General features: G+C 37.5%; 1 long non-coding RNA gene across 1 annotated transcript; it reads right to left on the bottom strand.

Moving 5' to 3' along the window:
- Positions 1 to 8,100: 8,100 nt before the first annotated feature.
- LOC127473090 (uncharacterized) lies at positions 8,101 to 9,797 on the bottom strand. The gene is made up of 4 exons (XR_007905269.1): positions 9,684 to 9,797; positions 8,920 to 8,978; positions 8,343 to 8,459; positions 8,101 to 8,208 (listed from the first exon to the last, which is right to left on the bottom strand). It is a non-coding gene; the product is annotated as an uncharacterized LOC127473090 (long non-coding RNA).
- Between the last annotated feature and the right edge of the window lie 8,337 nt (positions 9,798 to 18,134).

Here is an 18,134-nt window from a genome sequence, read left to right on the forward strand (position 1 = left end):
CTAAACGATGGAAGAATTAGCCTCAGACTACTAATGAAACAGCTTCCATGAAAAATTCTGCTGTCCAGAAATATTTCTTTTCCTTCCTCCCTGCAGAAAAGGGAATAGATAAAAGGAGAAGGATGATTTTGTACCACATGGTCTTTAGAGCTATCCATTCTTAGCATGTAATGGAAATTTCTAGTCTCATGTTCAAAGGGTTTATGTCATTATAGGGATTTCAAATAAAACTTCATCTGCCATTTGAACTAACATTTTAAACTAACATTTTAAATTAACTCCCTGCCCCCCCCGGTCTCCCTGGCAAAATAGGTGGAAAGCAAAAGCAGCTAATAAATTATGACTCTGAGAAAAATCTCCTTCCAACCTCAGAATGAAAATATAACCCTACATTAGAAAGATGGAAAGAATTCTGAAAGTATTCTGGTATGTGATTATGTTCTTCTACTACCCCTGCTGCTGCTACCCCTGCTGCTGCCATCCTACCAAGATCATGAATGGATGAAGTGAACTTCAGCATTAAGTAGACCCTTGCCTCACTCATCACAAAGTCAGAAATGGAAGGGAAAAGGATAAGGAGAAAAAGAATAATCTCCTGTGCTTCAGTAAGAATAAGGAGAAGCCAAGTAATTAACAGGTAGATTTCCATTAGTCCAGAGAATCTGCTTCCCATTTGGTAAAAGGGTATTTCTTTTGTTCCTAATCCCATAAATTTATCCTGATCATCTAACAGCATGCTTGGACATTCAGCAAGGTACTGAATGCTAGCAATGGAGCTGCTCATGTGTTCCAAGCAATGCTCTTGCAACTCCTTGCTGCATCAAACCCTCTATAATCTGGAATTTGTCTGGAGTTATTGTTCCTGCTGGAATATTGCTTCCATTCCTCCTTCAGAAATGAGAAGGAGAAACAAGTGGCTTCCTGTTGGATAAGTAACAGATTTGCTCTGTCAGAAAGACTGTCTCGGACTTCACAGACAGAGCCAGTCTGGGACAACCTGCAAGCTTTCCTAGACACTATTCAAAATATATGGTGCCCTGTTTTTCAAATATCACACCATTTATCTGTACTTTCTGGAAACATTTCAGACACACAACATACCAAGATGATTGCTACAAAATAGAATATTCTTTCCTCCTATCTAAATGAAAAATGATGGTAATTCTTTCTTTGGAGTAAAATTAATGCTCACCAGCACAGCATATGCGGGAAGACCAAATCATACTCAAATTACAAAGTGAATGCAAACATAATGGGAGTTTGCATGAGAAGAGGAAAGGAGGATGGAGGTGATATTTGGCCAAAATTTACATGGGCCTCTCCCCCAGCATTAGACCTACGTAATTATACACATATGCAATTTTTCAGATTTTTACGTTTCAACTCTCAGGGCAATTTTTGAGATTACTTTTGGGAATGTAACATCCTGAGCAAAAAGGATGACATAGGGCACAAAAGGAAAACTTTAATGTGTTCTTCATCTAAATACTAACTTCCTTACCAGATTTCATTCTATTATTGTGTATTAAAAATCAATAACATTAATGCCAGGAAAAATTCAATTAGAGCATTAACAACTTTGCCCACTTAAGACACAATCAAGTATATAGGCTTAATTTCTGCAACTGAATATCAAATACTTTATGCAAGTAGGACTTAGGCAAAAGCATGTTATTACTAACTGCAACCACCACACGGTTCAGTTTGGAAGGAATTCACAAGCCATCCAACCTGCGGACAAATTTAGTAATGACAAAAACTCTGTGTAAAAGTTCTGCAAACACTTTCCCCTTACATGTAGTGGTTTTTACTTCTTTGTGAAAGACGTGTCATATTGGAATTTTATCTTAACAATCTATTTCTTACACAGAGCAAGAATAATAATTCTATTCTTAAAAAAAATCAGAATGTTGTGTTATTTTTAATTCCCATAAACAAGTAAATTATTAAAATGAGACGGTGATGCAGAGCTTTCCCTGTGCTTAACTGAGGTGCATAAGTGGAGGCCCTTGGTATCCTTAAGCCTTTTATGTTGTCAATGGAGAAAGAGAGAAGCTCCCACTAGGGAGTGCTTCAGAGCAAGGATTAATTTTAGTGTTCTGAATTACTCCCTGGGAAAGACCCTTAGACAAATACAGAGAAGGTCACCAAGGGTGAGCAATGCTTTCTCTTCAAGGAATGAGTAAATAAGCTCTTCAACACAGAGAGAACTAGCTGAGGCATAAATACAACACAGGCCTACGGAAACATGAATGGCACTGAAAGGGTGAATGGAGATCAATTTTTATTCCTCTTCTCTGCTTTATGAGTTGGTGGTCATCACACAGCAGCTGGCAAGTTCAAAGTGCAGACAAAAAGGCAGTTCCTTACCCTGTAGCTGGGAAGAAGTGGAACTCATTGCCATGGGGCACGAAGGCTGTGAGAAGTATATACATACTAAAAAGAGGAGTGGACAAACTGATGGTAGCGAATAACTGCAGCTTGTGAAATTTACTGCTATCCCTGTCTCAGAAAGTCCATAAATCAATTTACTGGACCTCAGAGAATAATACAGGAGAAAAAAATAAAACAACCTTGTACCTTCTCTTGGTACATGCATCTGTCCATTGTCAAAATCAAGTGGCAGGATGAAGGAACCTTTGGTCAAATTCAGCTTGACTGCCCTGTTCCAACAGGGAACTATGTCCTTCACAGACTAGCTTCCTGGTATAGATGGCAGTATTAAAGACTGAAAGTAGACTTCAGGGTTAATCCTCTGTATGGGAACGGGTAAAAGTCTTGAACATCTGAAGACAGATAGCAACTGCAATAAACTCCTAAGGCTAATTAAGGTGAATGTACTCAGTCATACTTTCCTGACAACAATCCCAGAGATAGATTAGTGTTCTCTTAATGAATGACCTCTTTACTTTTAATGGGGAAATATCTGACACCAGGTGTGTATCAAACAATGTCTTCTGTTTGCTGAGTCAGCACACACAGTTAGTTGATCTGTTCTGGAGGAACTGGGAAGGAGAGGGGGATTACTTACCCCATCAGTCTCAGTCCTGGCAAACACACAGATGGGAAGTAGTTACTCTTTGGAAATTATTTCTCTTGAGCTTAAACTTGAGATGCCTAGGGACTAAGGGGACAGTTTATAACCCTCAATTTTCCTGTATGGCTGGAAGCCAGGCTATGATCTAGATGTAAGTTTAACACTGTCTTTTCTCAAATAAACCCTGAACTTCTGCAGCCAGAATTTGTCAGAGTAAGAACAACAGTAAAATTAAACATTTCACATATTTAGATTTAGAAATAGATTGAAGATGAAATTTTAAAAAGTTGGTTTGCATCTTTTTTCTTTCCTGAAAGGATTTTATTGTTCCTGAGACACTTAGTCAATAAAATATACTCTGTTGGTTACTTCTTCTTTAGCAAATAGGTGACCAATTTCAGACAGCCAGTAATGCTGGATCTCGTCTTGAAGTCTGTAAGTGCTTTACTATAGCTTTGGTTAGTTAAAAGTCTGTTGTGATTAATATGAATTTAGGCATCTATTTTTACAAATAACTACTGAAATCTATATCCAGATGTGGTAGCAGTTTCAGCTGCTTTTGACTGAAAAACTTTCTTCTAATTTTTAGAGAAATGGCAGTAATGATGATTTCTTTTCTTGTCAACCATGATGTTGCAGGATACCTATTAGCACACTAGGCAAAATTTTTCCATCTGGAAAAATTTTGGAATAAATGACTGTTGTAAGTGTCAACATTTGTTTTGAGACAAATGAGTTCTGTAGTCAGAGGAGGAAAAAACTCACTAATTCTGACCAATAAAATTATGGAAAACCTGGAATTCTGTTATGTGAAAATTGTGAAAAAAGTGCCTTTTCAAAAATGAAGAATTAAAATTTTAATATTTTTGAAATGAAGAATGAGTAGTTTCAAGAAATTACAATGTGGTTCTTTCTATAACCACCTATGTTTCAAAATAAAAAAAATGAAGTTAAAGAGACATTTACAAAACACAGTTTATCTTAGTCTGAAGTAGATGTCTAAGGTGGTTGAGATGATCCATTCCAGAAGTGCCTGCATTTTTGTACTGATTGTGGATGGAGCCTAGATAATTTAAATTAGATGTACAGCTTTTAGGTGGCTGACGTTATGGGATTTCCACTCCGATTTTCCTGTTGCACAGTTTCTCGGTTCATTTTCGGCTGATCTTTTCTGCTCTCCTCCACTGACATCTTCACTCGTCCTCAATGAAGTAAAGCCCTCATCTGTAGAAGCAAGTCGATTTATAAGGTACCAGGGAATAAACGAGATTTTGAGCATGATTGGCTGTCACAGAGATGAAGCTGAAACTTCTCCATGGGAGGAGGACAGCTTGATCTGTGTTCAGCTGTGGAAGGACTCTCTCCAGCTGGCTCTGCAGACCAATAAAGTCGTTAAAAGTATCCCAGGGATTTCTTGGGCACAGAGCTAAAGAAAAAGACACTGGCTGCTTCCATGGACTTTTAGGCAAATGCAGATAAACAGCACATACCAAGGGCAGAGCTGAGCATGAATGGGCTTCTTGAAGGTGAAAAAGTACTTGCTGGAGAAACTATGACAGTGTTTCCATAGGTAGCTGTGGACAGGTAGTTCATCAATGCTATTTAATTACCAACAAATTTATTTTATCTCTTGGAGTAGCAGGGACTGAGGAAGCTCTTTCAGGCTTTAGAGTATGTTTGGTTCTGCATCTCTGAAAAGTGTTAGGCTTTCCTTGTCACAGTCTATAGAATGGAATTTTCACTTGTGACCATTAATGTGGAAGTCCAGAACCATATTATTTAGCCCCTTTCAGGTAGAATCTGCAAGCCCCCTGTCATATAGTATGCAATCCTCGTTAAAATAAACTGGTTGTTTCCATCTTCCACTTACATTTAAGGAACAGTTTGAAAAATGTTGACATCAGGAAACAAGCTGAGAGCAAGTGATGCGTGTATCTCTGTGTGTTGTATATATAGAATGACACCGTTTTGTTTTATGGCATTGTGCATTAAGAAAAAGTTGTTAGTGGCATCATTATACACTATAGCTGTTTCTGGGACTCTCAGTACATATGACAAATTAAATCCTGTACAGCTTTTTCTTTGGCCCAGTTCATTAATTTCTGGAATGATGTACTTCGAGAAACAATTTAAACCTCCTTTTGATTACACAAGGTAAAGACAAAGTGATTCTAGCTTCGAGCTTACCAAGGATGAGGTTAATGTATGGCAAGCAATAATGCTGAAGAAGGAACTGAGTAGTACCATGTGGACTTTCTCCTTCTCTGTGTAGCTCACTCACTGGAAGCCGTAAAATCTGGTTGGTATAACAGAAGTGTTTGTAATTAGAGTTAATGGAGTTAGTTGAGACCACAGGAGGGGGAAAGTAGCTTTGATCCCAGGTGGCCTCATAGCAAGGAGGCTCACAGCAAGGGAGCACTCTGAGTTGGAAAATATCAGAGGCATTTGCTGCAAAACCAAGAAGTCACTGTTGGAAAAGGCCTAGGACTATAATTTACAAGCAGAACTAATTTAGTTTCCCATCTCTTCAATTTTCTCCCCAGTCACAACATTCAAAATAAGGATGAGTTTTTTCTGTGATCTATTTTTTACTAAAAACGCTAATTGGTTCTTAGCAATTAGTTTATACTATCTTGGTCATATTGTCTTGATAGGAAAGAAAAAGGTAGGATGAAGGCAAATCTATCAAATCATTCCTGAAGGGGAAGCAACACATTCATTACTTTTAGTAATGTAAAAGTATTGCTTCATAATAGCTGAATTATTCATTGTCATAGCTTTTTGGGTTTTCTATTGTCACTGTTACTGAGTAGCCACTTTTGGAAAACTCATGACATAAATACGGTACTTAGTGAATATCATAGTGAGATTTTAACTCACTAAAAAATAATATTTAGAGACTCTTTATGGTGTAATCATTCTTTTTGTGGTAGAGTTTTGGAACATCACCTAAGAGATATAAAATTACTCATTACTTAAAGCGATTTGTGACTTACACCAATAAACTAAGCAATCACTTAAGAGTAAGCAGATGGAATACTTGCAGACTGCATTTTTTCATCAAAAATATTCTTCAAACTGTATATGCACTTATGTTTGTTTTCATCCTTCCATATTGAATAAATAAATGAATTTAAAAGTCTATCCCAAATTATTTGAGTAAAAAGAAAAATATTCAAAAGAAAGTACAAATTAAGGAAAAACATTACAAAAGGGGGGAGGGACTTTTTCTCTAGATGAAGACTAAGTTTGGAATGGGAACTGCTGAGAGGGAGTGATTCCAAATAACAAAATCTACAAAGGCAATCTGTTTATCAGTTCAAGCAGTTTGTTGACATCATTATTTAAATATTAAAGAAAGAAAATTGAGATACTTCAGGGTGCCTCAAGTTCATAGGAGTTTTTTTAAAACAGGAAGGTGACTTTTAGTCAGATATTGGGGATATACAGGAGAAGACCAGTAGTTACGATGTAGTCACACATCTCTGCATTTATGAGGAGGGAAATTAGTGGGGCTAGGCTTTGAGAAGCTCTCAGGAGCCTTTGAGGAAAGGATCCACAACAGTCTTGCAGAGGAGACAGAAAACATGTATAAGGGTCTTAGCAGAGCAAGGTTAATGTACTACAACTGAAAAGAGGTATAAGCATTGAGAAAATACTCTTAGGATCTAGAGGCTGCAGATGAACTCACGTGTATAGACTCTTACCAGGGAAGACAACCTTAGGCTGTATGCTAACGAGGAACAACGATATGAATGGCACAGGCACGTTTGGTAGAGATTCAGCAGCACAAATGGTATCAGAATGGAGAGTCATTTGGCTCCCTCAGCAGCTGCAGAGTACACGGTCTGTGAAGATGCAGCAAAATATGATTGTGCTACACAAAGAAAGGGTTTAATACACTTACTAGAACCAGAAGTCAATTATTTAGTTAATCTAAAATATTGATCAAAGTTCCCAGTAAACAACCAAAGCCCTAGAAAGCAGTAATAATGAAAATTTCCTGAGAGCAGTTTAAGTAGAATTTGAGCCTTAGAGCTGCTAGGCAGTGGAAGGGTGGATTATGCATAGCCAAATAAAATGTTGGCTTTGGGAGGCAGAATGAAGGCAAAGGGAGTCCCAGTGCAATTAAATATAGCATTTTGAAGAAGCTTGTATAGTTTTTTACACAGACTATTGTCACTCTGTTCTCATGCTGATGACCTCAATATCCTGCATTAGCAATACTTATTTAAGTATAAATATTTCAGCTTTGTATTGAGTGTCAGAAAGGCAGAAGGAAAAAGACAGTAAACAGGCTGACCTCAGATCCCTGCTAAATTCTCCTCTGACATTACATTACTTCTGTCAAACACACACAAAGAGATTTATGTGTCCATCCAGTCCTTTAACTGAATTTATTAAAGATGGTATTTCCGGCTTAGTGAAAGTGACTGCCAGCTCCATGCATTCCCACACTAGAGCAACATTTGGCAAAGATAAAAAGGAATTAATCAGTAAACTTTTTGTTTTGTTTTGTTTTCTGTGCACCTTTCACTCTCCCATCCCTTATTTTTTCACCAAATATCAACATTCTCAATGGAAAACAGTCACTTCCTTTCTCTCTGATTAACATCAGCAGTGAAGGAAGGAGAGGAGGGGGATGGAAGGGAATAAAGAAAGAACCACCCAGCACACTGGGAAAAACATGAGAATGATCAAATTATCTTCTGGTTTCAATCTGTGAGCTGTGCTGTCTTGAACTCCATAGTCTTTTATTTATACAAATAAAATAAACAAATTAGATCTGATTGAATGTGCTAGCAAGAAAAGGTGAGCAAAAAAAAAAAAAAAACAACAGTAGAAAGTTTAGCAATGACAAAAAATCCTCAGAGCCATTAGATAAATTCCTGGGAAATTTGATGTTTCCCAAACATTTTTTTGTGCCCGGTGTTCTGATTCTGGCACGTTCTACATACTGTGGCTTTGATTAGAGATTAATCGAGACTCATCTTTTTCTTGGACCATGGCAAGTGCATTCCTAGCATTTAAAAAGGAAGAGTTTTCTCATGCCAAACTCATCTGTGATTTATTGCCTCGTGGGCTCATTTGGATTTAGTTTTGGAGTCTGGCACCAATTCCTTAATTGCTTTGGTCACTTCATTCCATTTCTCCATTCTGAAGTTCCTCATCTGCAAAACCAGAGGAATGATAAACATACAACCACGGTAAAAGTCATTATAATAACTTACTGGAGCCCCTCAGAAAACAGTAGGGACTTTAAACATGGTCTGAGAGGCAAGGGTGTTACCTTGAAGAATCTCACCTTGTTTCCATCCCTTTAACTCCAAGTTCTGGGATGTTGTCAGGGAGGTAATGAGTGTGGGCTCTGACACACTGGGGTGGAAATGATTTGTAGCTTCTTGCTTTTTCTGACTTTTGTCTAGAATACAGAAAAGGGAATTCTACCATGTTTCCACCTCCCTGTGATCTCCCCTAGAATAGTGTACCTGGCTTCAAGTAATTACTTTCTACTTACTGAAAATACCTGAGTTTAAATGGAGATGATAGTGAAAATGTAAGCATAATTATATTTTTCCTAATATTTTAAGAAACTTCCATGAGTGACTTTAAGCCGGTCTGTAATTTAAAATGCAATTTACTTTTTCTAATTTAATGTCCACTGTAAGTAAGTAGAGAAAGGGAAAAGAAGAAGCACAAACAGGTGTTGAACTACTTCTCTGGCTTACCAATAAACAAAAAAAATTTCTCCAACAGAAGGCCCACTGTTACTTATTTGCCTTCCAAGGAAGATTATGGGGCAGTGAATAAGGCAGGAGACAACTTTCCTTGCAGAAGAGAATTTATCAATAAATATTCGGTCAGACCAGAAACAGACTTACATTTCTACTTGATGTCCTTCTGGATTTGGTGGCTTTAGTCTCTCTGAACCTCAAATATCCTGTGAGAGTATGAAAATGGTATCAGGAATGAGAGTAAATTTCTTGAATCAGGCAATAACACTTTTCCCTCAGTGTCATCCATATTTTTATTATTTCTTTTAATGATTTTTTTCAATATTTTAAGTGCTCAGTACAAAAGAAACTGGAAGATTTTATCACTGGTTTGGAAAACAAAAGAATATTACGGAAACCTTACCAGGAAAAAAATAAGAGCACAGGCACCAGAACAGTAAAACAGTGACACTAACTTACAGATAGCATAACCTATATACAGATGGCTGTTCTGGTATCTTTGATAGAAACAAAACATTCGAATTTCTCTCACCCATAAAACAGTGTTTATCCTTGAGTAACGTTTCCTGTGATCACACTTTAAAGTATAAATATTATTTTGTATGCTGATAGTGGGCGGAAGAAAAAATTTCTTTTATTCTGAAAGGTAAGAAAATAAGCAAGTATAACTGGAGAAACTTTTGTCCTGGATTCAAAAGAATGTAGCAGATACTTTCTCTCATTTACTCTTTATCAAGGATATTATATAGAGATGTATTTGGGAAAGTTTATTTTTCTTTCAATTAAAAAAATGAAAAATCTCCATGGCATGGGGAACACCTCTTTTAAAGTTTGACATGTCAATATTTTAGAATTTATGAGGAGAATTTTAATATATGAGTTCATAACCAGGAAAGAAAAAAAAAAACAACCTATATACTTTTTGTCTAAAATGTGCAGAAAAATTCAAAAGTTTTTTTCATAGCTTTAAACAGTTTCTGTTGACAGCATGCATCTGATTTCCAGGCTACATACTTCTACCTGTCCTGGTGTCATAGTTTGAAATTGGCCCCCCTGAGAGGCTGGGGGGGCTCGGGGTGATTGGGTGCCAGGACAGTGTTCCCTGGAGAGCCAATCACTGTCCATGTCGTTCGCTTCTGCTCAAAATCATATATCACAGCACCAGAAACAGTTTGCAGTTCAGTCTTGGTTGTTTTGCTGTTGGTGTCTGCTGCGTGTAGGTGGACAAGGCCAGGGGGTGGCTCGGCTCCCTCTCTTCCCCTCCGGATGGAGAGGGGAGCCCTGCGACCCCCCAACTCAGCCTTTGGCTAGAGTTAGAGTCAGCATTTGGAGTGTGTGCTGTGGAAGAAGAATTCACAGCACCTGAGGTAAGAAGAGAGAGGCAGGCTTTGCAGCCAAACCTTCTTCCCCCTCCTTTTCTGCAGCGAAGCTGTAGAGGGGGGCTTTTTCTTTCCCTCCCCTGTGAGTGGAGGAGGGGCTCAGAGTTGGAGCTGAGCCAAGAGACGGGCCATGGAAGTAGGCCCAGCGCTCGGGAGAAGAGTCCCAGGGGAAACTGGAGATGAGCCAAGAGCTCGAGAGCTGCCTGCCGAAGCTGACCAAGGGTAGCTGAGAACTGATGTGGAGGAATGAAGATTCCAGGATGTGGATGCTTGATAAGCTAAGCTACACTGCAGCAGTTTACAAACCGAGGTGAGGCACCGAGAGGGAGGAATCACCAGCAACAGAAGAGCAAGGACTCAAAGCTATCTTCTCGGACTTCATGAGGAGGAGAGACTACAACAAACAACTGCTGGAACTTAGTGAGGAGGGAGTGTTCAGGAGCCCAGAGCACTCCCACAGCAAAAGACTGTGTTACATATCAACCTTAAAGGTTGCTCCTGGACTAAAGTTAAAGGAGGGGCTTGAAAGGACTGACTGATAGTAATGTAATATATATATATATATAGTTACCTTTAGTTTGTATAGTATTTATTTGTGTAAATAAATGTATATACTTCCCCCTTCCCCTACAGAAGCCTCTGGCCTGAAAGTTTCTCTCCGGTGTTAGGATAAATTGTTGAGAAGGGGTGGGGGAAGCCTGGAAATTGGATTTTAGATTTCTAATGTGGCTCAAACTGCCACACCTGGATTCTTCCTCCTGGTGTAAGATGCTGTTGTTCCATCTGATGCATTCTAAGGTTAAGATTATTCCCATAATCTTAATTGCCCCAGCCATGTCCTCCCTTTCTACTACAAAACATTGTATGGATGGCGTTTGATGTTCCTGAATATTTGTCCATGACTTTCGTATGTCCAGATCAGCAGAAGATGCCAGCAAGTGGGAAATAACGTGTTCACTGCAGTCCTGCTGCCAGTGTAGGAGCATGGCATAAGGCTCTTCCAGAGGTTCTGTGCTCACTGTGGGGAAAGCATCAGACGTGCCCTGGTTGACTGCACAGCACCCACACGAGATGCCAGCGCTTCTGCAAAGCTTCACATGTGTTGTCCCTTCTTATCTCGGTCAGATTGGCCCAGATCTGCCTGGACATGTCAGATTTACTGTACATATGCAATCCATGTATGCACATTCATTTCTGTGTGGGGTATCTGAGGTGTCGAGGTAATGTATCTTAATTAAAAGTGACTGAACAATGGGCACACTAACAGGTAGGTCAAAACACTAAAGGAAATGCCTGGCAGAGTCAGATGTAGGCTGCCCTCAACTTCTCACTTGCAACACATCACTCCTTGGCTGCACAGCCATCACTCACGTGAGTCCTGTTGTTCTTCTTCCCCCTGTAGTGGTGGCAGATATTTGTCCTGCGTACTCTTTTTTTCACGTGCTGCTGTACACTTCTAATACACAGATATTTGATGACTCGTTCTATTAATTTTTAAAAAGCACAAATTTATATAAGCTTCTATTTAGAGAGGCCTTCCAGAGTCACAGAAAGTAATTGATCTTTTTTGGACTTTCTGCATGAATGAAAGGAAGTGCATTTGCAATAATAACAAGGAAATGACAATTTTCTAGTATGACATGAAAAAAAGAAATTCCTTTGAAAGTCTCTTTAAAATTCATACATCCCACCCAGGGTGTTCTATTGGTCTCCTTCATGTGTGAAAACATCTGAACATAATAAATTAATGTTCTTCTTCAGGGAGTAGCTATACTATCTCAAGGAAATAATTTATTTTAAACATGCTCCAAAGGTGGAAAGATCATTGCTAAATATGCATTCTTTAGTATTTTTGAGGACAAATATATGCTAAAATATTGTTCAATTTGTCTGAAATACTGAAAAGTAATCTTGTATTTTAATACAAGAAGCTAGTGCTCAGTAGTCCTTCCCAGTACTCCTTTCTTACTTCAAGGAGGTAAAACTGAATGTACTTATGACTAGTTTGCCTCCCCCCTCGTCCCCCAACGCAGATTCACAATACAATTCATTCAGTGAAAAGCCTTGAGCTTTTTTTTTTTTTTTTTAACACAAGGAAAGCAGAAAAAGCAAAGCAAAGCATTGAATTCTCATCTCTCATCACACACTAGGAGGTAAATCCTGTCTCAGTGCTGGCCAGCCTGTACTGAACTTTGGTAGATAATTCTGGTAGTGGCACTCTGCACAGCCTTGTTTCCTTTCATAAAAAAGCAGAGCCGCTGCTTTTTATTCAGCTTGGCAAACTTTATTGAGAGGGCACCAGGAGAGAACAAACCACAGTTTTCATTAGCTCCCACCTTACAGCAGCCCAGGCCCATTAAAAGCTCTGCTAAGTCAACTAGAGGTCTTTTGATACCAAAAAGCTTTGAATCCAAGTGCCCAGAGAGAAATTATACATTGAATAAGAAAGAAATAGGAATGAAGGATAAAAATAATTACTCTATAAAAATGTGCTGCTTGTTCTATGACAATTTTAAGTGACATTCTTCAGAATGAGAAGTGAGCAGCTTGATTTGTGCTCATTGTTTTGGTGAGACCAGGTTCTTGAACTGAGAAACTGCAGGAACTAACTTTCAGGGAACTGTGAACATTATAATTTATTATAAATATAAATTATATATATACAAAATATATTATATAATATAAATATAAATTATATATAATATATAATATATATAATTTATTAATAAAAATATATTTTATTATTTGCTTTTACATGTGTTTCTTTTACTTGTCTGTAAGCAAATGTAATTGAAAGTTGTGGTTTCTGTAGCATTCCTGAAAATAAATATTACTAACACCAATGACAAAACCTTAATGGAATATAGTGGGGAGGAGCAGCTGGTATACAAACAATAATTCTTTTAGACTGATTTACACATTTCTGAAAATGAATGAAAAATTATTATTACAAGTATACTTTGAAAGAAATGTTAGCGTTTATTGAGTGGATATTGCACCCTTTAAAATACATGCTATAAATGTTTTGACATCGTTAAGAAAGTTAACAGAAAATCATAGAGTTCTGTAGAACTTAAAATGCTCCTGCTTTAAAATCTACATGGGAACAGGTTTCCCACTGACTTTCATCTATGTGTCACATGCAGAAGATTTCTCAGAATACAACACACTCAAGAATAAACCAGAAATTACCAGAGAATGTTGTGCCTAGAAAATATATATTGTGGCCATGAAGGATATTTCATATTTATCATATATGGATGTCCTATGAAAACATATTTTAATTACTTTTTCACTCATCTTTTCTTTGTTGTTTGCTCAGATTTTGTGAGTCTGTGCTTTTTCACAATCAGAATACAATTAAGGAAAACATCTTTCTTTTCTGATCTGTTCTCTAGTGAGAATTGTGCATTAGTGAGTAGATAGATGTTTCAGAAACAAAGCAGAAGATTGCCTAACAACAGCATGCTTTCTTTAGAAAAATCTGTGCTTCCTGATTTGTCTGCATCAGAAATGTTGCAAAATAAGCCTTTTTTTTTTCCTGATTCCACAGTATTTCTGCTTTCTAACTACCGTATCCTGGTCACTTCCTCAAACAGGATGTGGAAAATACACATTATAGAACTTTATATTAACATGTGAAATCATCTTTAATATTTTTAAAAAGCAGCTTCTAGACAAAGAATTAAAGTAACTGAATAAATATTCAAACAAGACTTGGGATATTAATGGAAGAGTAAAGTGTCACTGACTTGAAACTCAGTAGGCATATGAATAAATTGTAACATGCAGAGACAGAAGAAATTACAGAAGAATTCCTTATGAACAGAGACAGTCTTGTTTGTATAGCAGTCAACATAGTTGAATATCACTTTTACTTGGAGCTTTAAGTGCTTCAGCAGCATCAGGGAGAATAATAAAAAGAATAACAAGAATAGTGTGGGCATACTAAATCCAACAGTACCAGGTAGTGATATTCAACATTATTCTTTCAAATGGTAGTGCTTAGTAAATAAGGAAGCAAACTCCTCCTTTCTACTGAAAACAGGGGAAATAAACTCTTTAAGTAGCTGAGAAAAAAATGTTATTATATCATGGGATATTTTAGCCACTAAGTAATGAAAACACCTCTGACATACAGAGAGTTGTCATTGAGTGAAAGAGGGAGTATTTTAAAGCAGGCTCTGCCATTTGCTATCCAACAAGGCAACTGCTGTCAGTAGGAATTGTCAGGCGTTGTAGTCCCCCACTCCAGCCCCCTACCTGGGCGAAGGGCAGGCACACAGCCAGTGTATCCCAAGTCTGGGGCTAGCTGTCTTAAGCTGACAACACACATACAGTATGGCTGGAGAGCTTCAAAAAACTGTGTTTGCAAAATGGAACCACTTTGCCAGCTCTTCATGTTGGGTGCCTCTGCACAAACAACGTGGCAGCCTGTGCCCCTGTGTGCATACTTTCAGAGTGTATGGATTCCTGTATTTAGCCCCAGTGAAGAGTTCACTATTGAACCTGTTTTACTAAGATCAACAAAACAAGTCAGAGGCCCTGTTTTACATTACCACGAGCAGTTCCTTATTATGCTTTTCAAAGTGGAATTTCACATATGCTCTTCTAAAAGGTACCAACTCTGCCTCCCCCCATGCTGTTTCTTCTCCATTCTTTCTCCTCTGAAAAAGATTCACCTTTGAGGAAATTTCAGATGCCTGCTATTTGGCACTGAAGAAGAAATACAAACTCCTGTAGTTCTGAATTTTTCTAGGACTAAGGTTCACTGAGCCATTTTGGACACGAGAGTTTTTTGTGCAAGAACAGAGTACCACCCATTATTGCTAAGGGACCTTTAGTGTTGTCTTTCTTCCATTAAATGATATAATTGTTTGGAAAACATCAGCTATCTATGGCTCATAAATGTCATAAATCCAAGAAAAAAAGCCACACAGATATTTCAGCATTTTCTGGCAATTGCAAGCAATAATAGAGAACAAGACTTGATATTCTACATTTGCACATGAACAAGGGTAAAGAGTTGTCACTACATAAATAACATTCACAAGAAATGTGAATGTTCTTATTATGTATTAGTCTGTATTAGTTAGCTTGATTTTTATACCTTTCCTGCGTTTTGGAAACTGTTACTAGTTAAGACTTCCAAGGCATTTAGTTAATCAGAAGGAAATTACTTTGCATGGGTGAAAATGCAGGTAACCTCTAATGCACATCAATGCAAAGAAACTGACTCTTGTACTGTACTATTCCCAAGGTTACCATTGGTGCCTGGAAATGTGATGGAGCAATAAAGCAAACTGTACCTCTAAACGAAGGTTAAAAGGAGACTACATCTCTTCATGTTGGAGCAGGAATCTAACAAAGAAGTGAAGGATGTAGATGTATTACATTTTAAGATTAATTTCTGTTACTATAGAGCAAAAAAACATTCAAGACAGGAAATCATCTTGCCCCCAAACTCTGTGCTTTGATCTAGTTATGAACTTTACAATAAGATTAAAACCAAATTTCTATATGCTTCCAAACTCATGAATTCAAAATCTGGGTCTGCAGTCCAGTTTTTTAGTTTGATTGCTTAGATTCAAGCCATCCTATTCAAGAATGTTTCAAACAGATCAGCATGAACCAAACCCTTAATCCTGTGCTTAGATGCAAATTTTTCAAGAGTTTATACCTGGTATTAACTTTCTCCTCTTTTCTCCCCCTATTTATCACAAAGGACAAACTAATTTGATTTCTGCAGATGAAGGTTCATTCATAGCTAGTTCCCTTGTGCCTGTAACACATAGTATTTCAAAGCAGTTTCCCACTTATATGTTAAACTGACCTGGAGGTGATTATAGCTTCCAGATTTAGAGAAAGTGAGGTGCACTCAATGTAATATGGGTAAGCCTACGATAGCCTTTAATCTTTTTTTTTTTTTTTTTTTTTTTTTTTTTTTTTTTTTTTTTTTTGTGGAAATCATTGCATAGCCCCAAGAAGAACATTTCTTGAAGTCTGGATAAATGACAATAGGCAAAAAAGCCCTTCTAAAAGCTATCATATTTTTGGTATAATCAAAAATAATACACTTACGCAGTAAGCATATTACTGAATATAATTCTATTGTGTGGGATCATGGTGGAATGAAAAAAAAATTCAGCTTTGCCTGAATTTAAACGTTGCCAAAGAGTATATCACAACTAATTTATCCTATGCTTCACTCACAACCAGTTAGCATCTCCTTTGTGCCTTGTCACAGCACATGCCTCATTCGTATTTCCATTCACTTCAATGAGAAAGGCATGCCTCACAGTTTGAGAAAAAACATTATAAAATAAGTGCATTCTTTACATATACTTAGCTTGACTGTTTCCATTCTTCTTGGCCGTATCAGAGTTCTCTGGTTTAGATTAATTTCCCCAGTTACATACAGTATCTTGTAATTAAGTGTTTTAAATTTCTTTGGACTTAGAATGAAATAAGAAAACTACCTATATCCCCACTCCAAATGTGTGGGTGGTGCAGGAAAAATATCTCTATTTTCACTGGGACATGCTTTGCATTGCCTCAGACCCCTTTCTAATCAGTTTGTAAATGACTGATCTACACATGCAGCTGCAGTATTTTCACTAACCAAAAGCATGTTAAAAGCTGGTATGGTGAGGGATATAATGGCCTGAATGAGTGGTCTAAAAGTGGGCTGAGTAAAATGTTTCTACGTCCTTACTTTTGGAATAATCTTCTCCTGTAAGGAAGCACTTTTTGCATTGGCAACCCTGCAAAACTGTGCAGAAACTACATCCAAAAAAATGAAAAAAATTTTGAGGGACAGTATGAAAAGAAAATGTTAGCCAAAGAAAGCTAGTGTCACCCTGTAGCCTACATAAGTAGATAGGTTCTTCGTGGGAGGAACACTGAAGTCAATCTCTTTGAAAGGCTGTGGAGGAACCTGTCTTCAGCTATTGGTCACAGAGGGAGACTCAGAAAACTCCCATCACTATCTTTTGGAAGTTGTTTGGAATTAATATTGCAGTAAGTCAAGTTTAGTTACTTTTTTAGTGGACTACTGAACCATGCAGTAGTATTCTGGCTTCCTGTACTGTGTTTAGGATTATGCTGGGTAAATTAGGAGAAATGGCAAGGGGCCAGCTCCTCTGAAAGAATGCTCACTATTGGTAGTAACTTCCTTTATTAAAGGAGTGGAAGTTCTGATAGGAACATCTTATAAGCCAGTATTTATTCCAAAAATCTTTATGTATCTCATATTAAAGAGCTCTTAGGACACTTCACCTTGGCTTTAATGGTGACGGGAGACGAGATTTTTTTTCTTCCAAGCAAGTTCTAATTATTCAAGTAAGGTGTCCTGCTTCAACTTGTGCTCCTTTTTCCTGCCCTAATTACTTCAGAATTATTTTCTGTGAAGTGTAGGAACTTGCAAATATCTTTATATTCTGGTATCAAGCCAGAATACTCTAGTAGCTTGCTGGAATATAGAAGATGTAAATTCTCAAATGCAAAGGAGAGAATTTAACCTGGATTTTTAAAATCCATGGGAAAATTACCTGACTACTAGATTAATACATAAACATATGAAGTGTGGTACTGTGAGCTGTTGCTTTCTCTGCACTGGTTTAAAAAGAAAGCGCCATCAGAATAACATTTGCTCAGGATCCTGTTCCTACAGATTCACGTTTAATGTGTATTGACAGTGTGTTCTGAATGTGAAAACGATTTCAACAACTGCCTGAAGTATGACTCTGCTTTGTCAATTAATGCAATCAAGAATTTATCAAAGAAATGTGTAGCTCTGGTATGACTGGATTGGATTAAAACCATAATGAATTTTTGGAAAACATCCTCGTATAATGCATTTTGTAAGGCCAAAAGAAAATGAAGCTTATCTAGAGACTCCCAATTCTCACTAATTTACTTAAGTCACATAAGCATTTCTCCTTAACACCCATAATGAATGTTTCAAATCAAAGAGGTCATTTC

The sequence above is a fragment of the Manacus candei genome, unplaced genomic scaffold, assembly GCF_025592945.1.
Source record: "Manacus candei isolate 608988 ecotype Guabito, Panama unplaced genomic scaffold, ASM2559294v1 h1tg000034l, whole genome shotgun sequence".
NCBI lineage: Eukaryota > Metazoa > Chordata > Aves > Passeriformes > Pipridae > Manacus > Manacus candei.